This window comes from Mus caroli, unplaced genomic scaffold, assembly GCF_978045245.1.
Source record: "Mus caroli unplaced genomic scaffold, Mus_caroli_1 scaffold_3, whole genome shotgun sequence".
NCBI classification, from domain to species: Eukaryota; Metazoa; Chordata; class Mammalia; order Rodentia; family Muridae; genus Mus; species Mus caroli.
The window spans coordinates 79,120,457-79,129,062 of NW_028227258.1; positions in this window are offsets into that span (position 1 = coordinate 79,120,457).

The following is an 8,606-nucleotide window of genomic DNA, read 5'->3' on the forward strand; positions in this document are numbered from 1 at the left end:
GCCTGAACAGGTTATCCTCCCGGAAAGCGCCTCCAAACGCCGGCCAAAGCTGAGCCTGTGACTGTCGCAGGTCACGCCCCTGGCTGGTGTGGTCATGGCCAGCTCGGCCCCAGGGCTGCAGCGCCTCTGAGTCCTGGGAATACTCCTTGACTGTATCTCGGGTAAGGCGGAACCACCTGCACCCCAGGCCCACCCGCACCCGCACCCACTGCGGGACCCCCTCCAAGGAAGTTAAGTGCATTTGGGACACACCAAAATCCAATAGATGGTACTTGGGTTCATACGAACCGTATGTCCAGCTGTGCATCTGCCTCTCACAGCTGTAAAGCGTGTGGGCAGGGCGGGCTCCCAATGCTTCCTTCCCCACCTCCCTTTCCCTGCCCGGTGACAATCGGTCCCTTCTTCCTGCCCTCATCTTTCTCTGTTTCCATTCCTGCTAGTTGTCTGCCCCTTTTATGACGAATCTCTTTTCCTGGTCCAAAAAAGCTTGGCAGAGGCTTAGCACTGAGCAGGGACAGTGCAAACTCTTTTGGGGACCAGCAGTTGAAAATTTGGAGGGATGGTAAGGGACTCTCTAAGTTGTTTTTTTTTTCCAAAGACATTGGCAATCTTAGGGCTTTCTTGTCACTTTTGCTCACTAAAAGAAAACAAATAGACAAACAACAAATCTAGCCTAAGGCTGGTGATCTGGTGTACGACCTCCCCACCCTCGTGCCTCCACGTGCACGTGCCCCCCCTCACTTCCCGCCCTTCCTCCCCGTGCCCCCCTGCTGGTAAAAGCTCTAGGCAAGCCTGAGGGCTGAATGCCTCTTTAAAATCCAGGTAACCTGTCAAGGAGAGAATTTAATGACAAAGTTTTCCTCTGGTCGCTGCCACATGTCTGTCTCTGTCTGTCTCTGTCTCTCTGTCTGTCTGTCTGTCTCTGCCTCTCTGCCTCTCTGCCTCTCTGTCTCTCTGTCTCTCTGTCTCTGTCTCTGTCTCTCTCTCTCTCACACACACACACACACACTCCATGAGAATACCACCACACACATACCAGTAATAAATTAGATAATCTGCAAATTTTAAAAGTCTATCCTTGTACTCCCTCTTTGTGACAACCCTGTAAAGAAATCGAATGAAAGGAAAAGGCTTGTCATTCAGATTGTCTTCTGCACCCATTAACATCGGTTCCGTGGTTGGGCCTTTGGTGTTCTTTATTTGAATGGAAATCATCTGCTGTAATAGAATAAACGGAGTGTCATGAGTACTTCTCTCTGTTGAGCTCCTGGGCCTGCCCGAGGTACAATGGCTGTCCCATTTGATTTGAAGTGCCCTTGACTCTGTCCTTCTCCTTCTGCATTGTTCTGGAGCCACTCGATGGCATACTGACGTATATTTCTTTTAACCTCCGAGGTCTCTCTAGGTCCCCCAATGAATTGGTTACCATGGGAAGGGTGACGTTACCTGTTACTGAGTAGTCTCCGTGTGGGATTGGTGCTGGCAGAGTTCTACTGCCAACGGCTGCGTGAGCATGCTTCCTTATAGCATTTACTTGCTCAGATACTTGCTTTCTCATTTCAGGGACCTCCAACAACTGCTCAAGCACTGCTGAATTCTAGGGTCAGTTCAGGACACTCATCTTCCTCGTGTTGCTTAAGCAAATCAGTGCTGCTCTGGAGACTCTGTCTTTTGAATCTCATGAGGTTTTCTTGCCTCTTGGAACATTTTTACAGCCTTCCGGGGAGCTCCTCTTTTCTGAGTGCTGACCCTTTGAGGCACCAGGTTTCTGGCTTCCAGCTGTTATATGTACCATAACTATAGGCCCCAGGTTTGCCCCTCCAACAGGAACATGCCTTCCATTAAACACCCCTGCTCAGGTACCTGGCTGGGTTTTGACATCTTCTGTTACAGAGGTGCTCATGAGACTGTCCTATTGAGTAGGCTGCTGTTATGATCACCAGGAGTGGGTTCTTGCGATAAAACTGGCCTCACCTTGCACTCTCACTGCTGGCCAGAGGTAAATGTGGCATGAGGGTTCTTCTCAGGTGACAACACCTTGACTCTGGACTTCCCACCTTTAGCACTGTAAGGTGAAACATCTGTTCATCATAGATTACTCAGCTTGTGGTATTTTGTTACAGCAACACAAAATAAAACATTGCTTTCTCTTTCCATTTTCAGACTACGCCCTTGCAGCCAACTTGACCTCTACCATCACCTTAGTCAGGAGTACTTCACTAATTGAACTAAGTAATTAGTTTCCTGCCTAGTCTTCTGGCTTTCTTCTTCTGTTTTGTTTTGTTTTGTTTTGTTTTCTACATAGCTTCAAGAGTACTCATGCAAGTTATTCAAGCTCTAAAATGTATGGAAACCAGTTGTTGGTTTATCTCATGCAGACTTAAAACCATGGTACTTTGTTCTGACACCCCCTTTGCCTTCCATTCTGTCTCCTGTCTTCCTTGCTCATTGACACTGGGTATGCCAGCCTCCTTGCTAGTCATTATTGCAATATGCCAAATGCATCCCCACCTCAGGGACTTTGCACACATCGGTCCTTCCATCTGAAGTCCACCTCTGGACAGCAGCTGGTTGACCCTCACGTGCCCTGTAGTCAGTGTTCACTGCAGTATTTACTCCACCTTCAAGCTGCCTACCTCAGACCAGTCTGTTCTCAAGGCTGACTTGATACAAGCTGTCCTGCCAATCCCCAAGCCTTACCTTGCTTTGTTTTTCTCCACACCCCTCACAAAATAAGACATCTTCCTATTCCCTGCCCAGAGGTGACATAAATTTTGTCAGCTATGATTACTGCTATTTCCAGGGCATTGAAGTTATCAACACTTATTTATTATTTTTTAAAAATTAATGCTATTTATTATACACATTATGTTTATTTTATATGTTTATTTGTGAGTGTGTGAGAGAGTATGTATGTGTGTGCATGTATACATGTATGTGTGAGTGTGCATATGCATGTCTGTGAGTGAGTGTATGTGTGTGTCTCTCTGTGTTTGAGTCTGCATGTGTGGATGTGTGTGTACATGTGTGAGTTTGTGGATGTGTGGATGTGTGTGTGGGTGTGCATGTCCATGTGTGAATGTCAGCGGAAACTTTGAAAGGTCGATTCTCTCTGACATAGTGAGTCCCTGACTCAAGTTGTTGGCTTAGTGGCAGGCATCTTATCTGCTGAGCCATCCCCTCGACAGCCACCTTTATTGAATGAGTGAGTCTATGAAGTGATGTCTATCTAACATAGTTAAATCAAAGATCACCCTGGGACTGATTTCAATATTGGGAAGAACTTGTGCATTCACTAATAGTTTTTCTGCTTGTTGGATAATTCCTTTCTTCCTTTCTTCCTTTCTTCCTTTCTTCCTTTCTTCCTTTCTTCCTTTCTTTCTTCCTTCCTTCCTTCCTTCCTTCCTTCCTTCCTTCCTTCCTTCCTTCCTTCCTTCCTTCCTTCCTCTCTCTTTCTCTTTCTCTTTCTTTCTCTTCTCCTTCTCCTTCTCCATCTCCTTCTCTCTTCTCTCTCTCTCTCTCTCTCTCTCTCTCTCTCTCTCTCTCTCTCTCTCTCTCTCTGTGTGTCTGCTTTCTGATCGAGGCAGAAAACCAGCAACAAATGACCTTTTAAAAATGGGGGGGGGGTCTGTATTGGAATGGGATAGGATTCAGTGCTATATCTTAGTAGGAGATGTTAATTAGGGTAGCCAGAGGGTGCTTTTGATTGCTGGACTTGAATACTTTGATAGCTGGACCTTGGTACTCAGCCTCTGTAAGGGGAAGTGGCCAAATAAGGAAATAGACTTTGGTGGCTAGCTAGCTACAGGAATGTAAGCTAAAATTTGTAGCAAGTCAGAGGGAAGGAGAAGGGCAAAGCTTGCCAGAGCCTCGCTGCCCACTCAGGAGCTGCCTGCAGTCCCTCTGGGAAGTAAATTTTCCTGAGGCTTGAGGGGTGCTCTCAGTAAAGGAAGTCACTCTCCATTTGTTAGGGACCATTTTCAGCCTAGGTACTCCTAGAATTCACGAGAGTCACACATGAGCAGGAGGCACCAGGTCCCTCTATCCTCTAGCTGACCTCTGGTTTGTTTGGAATCTTCCTCCAGGTCTTGGACTTGCTCAGATGCCCTTTCTTAAAAAATGCAGATTTGGCTCTAGAACTATGGAGACTAGCAGGTGTCACTGAGGACTGTGCCCACAGGAACCTTTGCAAAGACTCGGGCACCAATTCACACTGCAGCTCAAGTCTCCATCTCGGGCCATGGTGGCCATCTGAGTGACCAGCTGTCCACAAGGCAGGCCATGTCAAAAGCTTGTGGCAAGCCCTTTGCTTTTGCCTGCTCTCTCTCCCTTCTGACAATGTTCCCTCTATGTCTGATGGAACAAATCGTTTGTTTGTTCCTTGTTTCAGTTTTATCCTTGAGTCCGTTTTGCCAACCTCTTGACATGAAAGTCTTAGTACGAGGTTTTGCTTCTTTCTCTGAAGTCTCGGTGGGGGTGTTGTTCTGTATGGCTGCCTAATTGGGGGTTGGTGGACAGAGCTGTGCTGTGTGCCCAGTTGCTTCCCACTTTAAAGTACTTGCCTACTCTTTCTGGGCACTGGTGCCCTGGGGAAATAATACAATGAATGTTGGGGCCCTTTAGTTTTCAAGTTCTTCTCCTTATATATATTTTTTGTTATTTGTTTATTTTTGAGAGTATAATATAATTACTTCATTTTCCCTTTTCCTTCTTTCCTCCAAACCCTCCCACCTACCCCTCCTTGTTCTTTGAAAGGCATGGCCTCTCTTCTCACTGATTGCTGTTAAATGTATATATATGAATACAATGAATTTCTCTACATGTGTACTGTGGTGTGTCTGAGTTTACTGTTCTATGACTGCAAAAGCTATCCAACTTTCTTATAGGGTTTATTGTAGTTGCATCACACAGGAAAGAATGTAAATGTCATATCTTAGTCGTTAAAACAAAACTAAGCTAATAAGCCAAACAATACCCAACATAGCACTTATTTTTCGTATTTGTGTATGACTCTTGCCCGCAGGCTTTACTAAGTAGAAAACATTTCCACTTTGGCATATCTTTCCCTAAGATTGTTTTGAGTTGGTTTCAAGAATTTCAGCATTTCAAGACAAAGAAGCCTATGTCCATTAACAAGAAACTGAAGAATTGGGCAGTCTGGGATTGCATGATATCTTATACAAGGTGAGCACCAGGAGGAAAGAAATCGTTTACAATAGAGGGCAGCTTGCAGATCAGAGGTCCTGTTCACTTATACCCCCCAGCTTTTGCTGAGGTCCCCTCTGGTGGACACACAGTCCAGATGCTGCTCTCACTTCAGACACGGTTCCTGTTTAGGGGGAAGCATCATCTCATGGCTGTCCCTTAGCTTCTCAGGCTTAATGCTCTGTATGGTTAAGACCTCCCTCTGTCTGACCTTTTAAGATGAGAGGGTGACATCAAAATCATTTTAGATGGGTGGAGGAAAGGCAGGGGCTTTCCAAGAGCGAGCTGCCCTTCCCACGACACAACTGACCTCTTGGTGTGTTTGTATCCCAGCAAAAGCTGCAAACAGCAGGGTAACTTTTTTTCAGAAGCATTTCTGAACTTGAGATTAAAATGAGTCACTCGTGATCTTTGCCATCTGAGGGGAATCATTTCTGCCGTCGAGTACTGGCTATAGTTTCTTGAGATAGTGAGAGCAGGACAATCTGCCACACCGTGCAAACAATTTGGGGGATCGAAATTAACATTAGAATACAAGCAGCATTAGGCCAAACCCACTACATATGTATGTATATATTCATGTGTGTGTGGTATGTGTATATGTATATTTATGTGTGTATCTGTATGTATGTGTGGTGTGTGTGTGCATATGTATATGTGGTGTGTGTGTGCATATGCGTGTGTGGCAATCAGAGGCTGAAATCAGTTTTCTTCTATAATCACTCTCCATGTGATTTCCAGAGATCCCTCGGCTTCCACTTTCCCAGAGCTGCTGTTACGGTGTGTGCTGCTGTGCAGGTCTTTGGACCTGGGTGTCGTGCATCAGACTCAGGTCTGCATGCTTGTACAGTGAGAGCTTTACTGACTGAGTCATTTCCCCAACGCCCTCAATTGTTTCATTTTTGAAGCTATCTCAATGGTAGCTACCTGTGTGATAATCACTGCAGAAGTAAATTAGACAGTTTAATGACCTTAAACAATGTTTGTGTAATTTTCTTTTAATAAAATTGGGTACAAGATAGGAAACGAGATAATATCTACATAAATAACTTTTCAAAAATCTTTTAAAATGCTAGATTATATTATTATTGGAAAGGTCATTATTATTAGGTCCTCTGCTTATTTATTGTCCATAAACTAACTTATCTTAATGAACTATAATATAACTAACTATAAAGGGCTTTGTTCATGACAATTGCATGGCTATTGTAGCCTTGCTTATGTAACACATTCAATAAGGGAGAGGTCTAAATACACAGCAATAAAGAAATGGTTAAATAAATGGAAAGAAGTCCAAGAGGTACAATCTTAGTCATCTGTGGTGCTAGTCATAGTGAGTGTCATTCGGTTCATGTGTAGTCACAATGAGTGTCATTTGGTTCATGTGTAGTCACAGTGAGTGTCATTCGGTTCATGTGTAGTCACAATGAGTGTCATTTGGTTCATGTGTAGTCACAGTGAGTGTCATTTGGTTCATGTGTAGTCACAGTGAGTGTCATTTGGTTCATGTGTAGTCACAATGAGTGTCATTTGGTTCATGTGTAGTCATAGTGAGTGTCATTTGGTTCATGTGTAGTCACAGTGAGTGTCATTTGGTTCATGTGTAGTCATAGTGAGTGTCATTTGGTTCATGTGTAGTCACAGTGAGTGTCATTTGGTTCATGTGTAGTCACAATGAGTGTCATTTGGTTCATGTGTAGTCATAGTGAGTGTCATTTGGTTCATGTGTAGTCACAGTGAGTGTCATTTGGTTCATGTGTAGTCACAGTGAGTGTCATTCGGTTCATGTGTAGTCACAATGAGTGTCATTTGGTTCATGTGTAGTCACAGTGAGTGTCATTCGGTTCATGTGTAGTCACAGTGAGTGTCATTTGGTTCATGTGTAGTCACAATGAGTGTCATTTGGTTCATGTGTAGTCATAGTGAGTGTCATTTGGTTCATGTGTAGTCACAGTGAGTGTCATTTGGTTCATGTGTAGTCATAGTGAGTGTCATTTGGTTCATGTGTAGTCACAGTGAGTGTCATTTGGTTCATGTGTAGTCACAATGAGTGTCATTTGGTTCATGTGTAGTCATAGTGAGTGTCATTTGGTTCATGTGTAGTCACAGTGAGTGTCATTTGGTTCATGTGTAGTCACAGTGAGTGTCATTTGGTTCATGTGTAGTCACAGTGAGTGTCATTTGGTTCATGTGTAGTCACAATGAGTGTCATTTGGTTCATGTGTAGTCACAATGAGTGTCATTTGGTTCATGTGTAGTCACAGTGAGTGTCATTTGGTTCATGTGTAGTCACAGTGAGTGTCATTTGGTTCATGTGTAGTCACAATGAGTGTCATTCGGTTCATGTGTAGTCACAATGAGTGTCATTTGGTTCATGTGTAGTCACAGTGAGTGTCATTTGGTTCATGTGTAGTCACAGTGAGTGTCATTGGTTCTTCTGGAATAAATCTTTTTATTTTAATATTTATGGCCTAGGTGCTGGACTGAGGCATGGGACATCACTACAGAAGTTCCAGTTAGAGCAGAGATTCACTCCAGTTGTGTAACTTACTACAGAATATGTAAGTCTTAATACAGTTTTCTCATCTTTTTTTTTGTGTGTGTGTGACACCGAGTCTATGTAAGAAGCTGCCTTTATTGGGTAAAATTAGAAGAGCCTGTTCCCATAGTAAGATAACTAGAGTAGTTTTCTCATTTAAACTTTAACAGCAGTCTGGCCACAAAAAATAAAAAACAAACAAACAAAAAACCCAAAAAACAAAACAAAACAAAAACAAACAAAAAACAGATACTTTTGAGTAACTAAGCCAACCATGTTCTCTCCTACTGTGATCTTTGTTTTAAATACCTGGAGTTACTGCTATAACCATTCTTCTGAATGAGTCACTGTTAACCAGTCTAAGGTTTAGCAAATGGTCAAGATGGATAATGTTAACTTTTGTATCTTAATCAAATGGAGTTAAGATTCTTGCACATCACAGAAGAGATGTTGGTCTACTTCATTCTTTAAATTGTTACTTCACTACCATAGTAAGAAAGTCCAGTTTATAATTTGAACATATCAGATTTTTTCATTGATTGATTTTATTTTGAGATTCACCTGGGATAGTATGTGTAAAGAGCTTGACTGTTATAATTGCCTAATATTTGATATAGATTTGCAAATAATATACAGTTGATTAGCCTGTATTAGTGTCTTGAAGCTAGCCAAAGAAGAAAATTTTAAAGTAGTGTGCCATTGTTTTTTCAAGATTTGTTTTATTTATGTGCATGTGTGTGTGTGCATGTCTCTGTATATATGACAGGTATGTGAAGGTGCTGATGGAGGCCAGAGAGTGTGTTGGATCCCCTGGTACAAGAGTTACAGGCAGTTGTGAGCTTCCCAATGTGAGTGCTGGGAA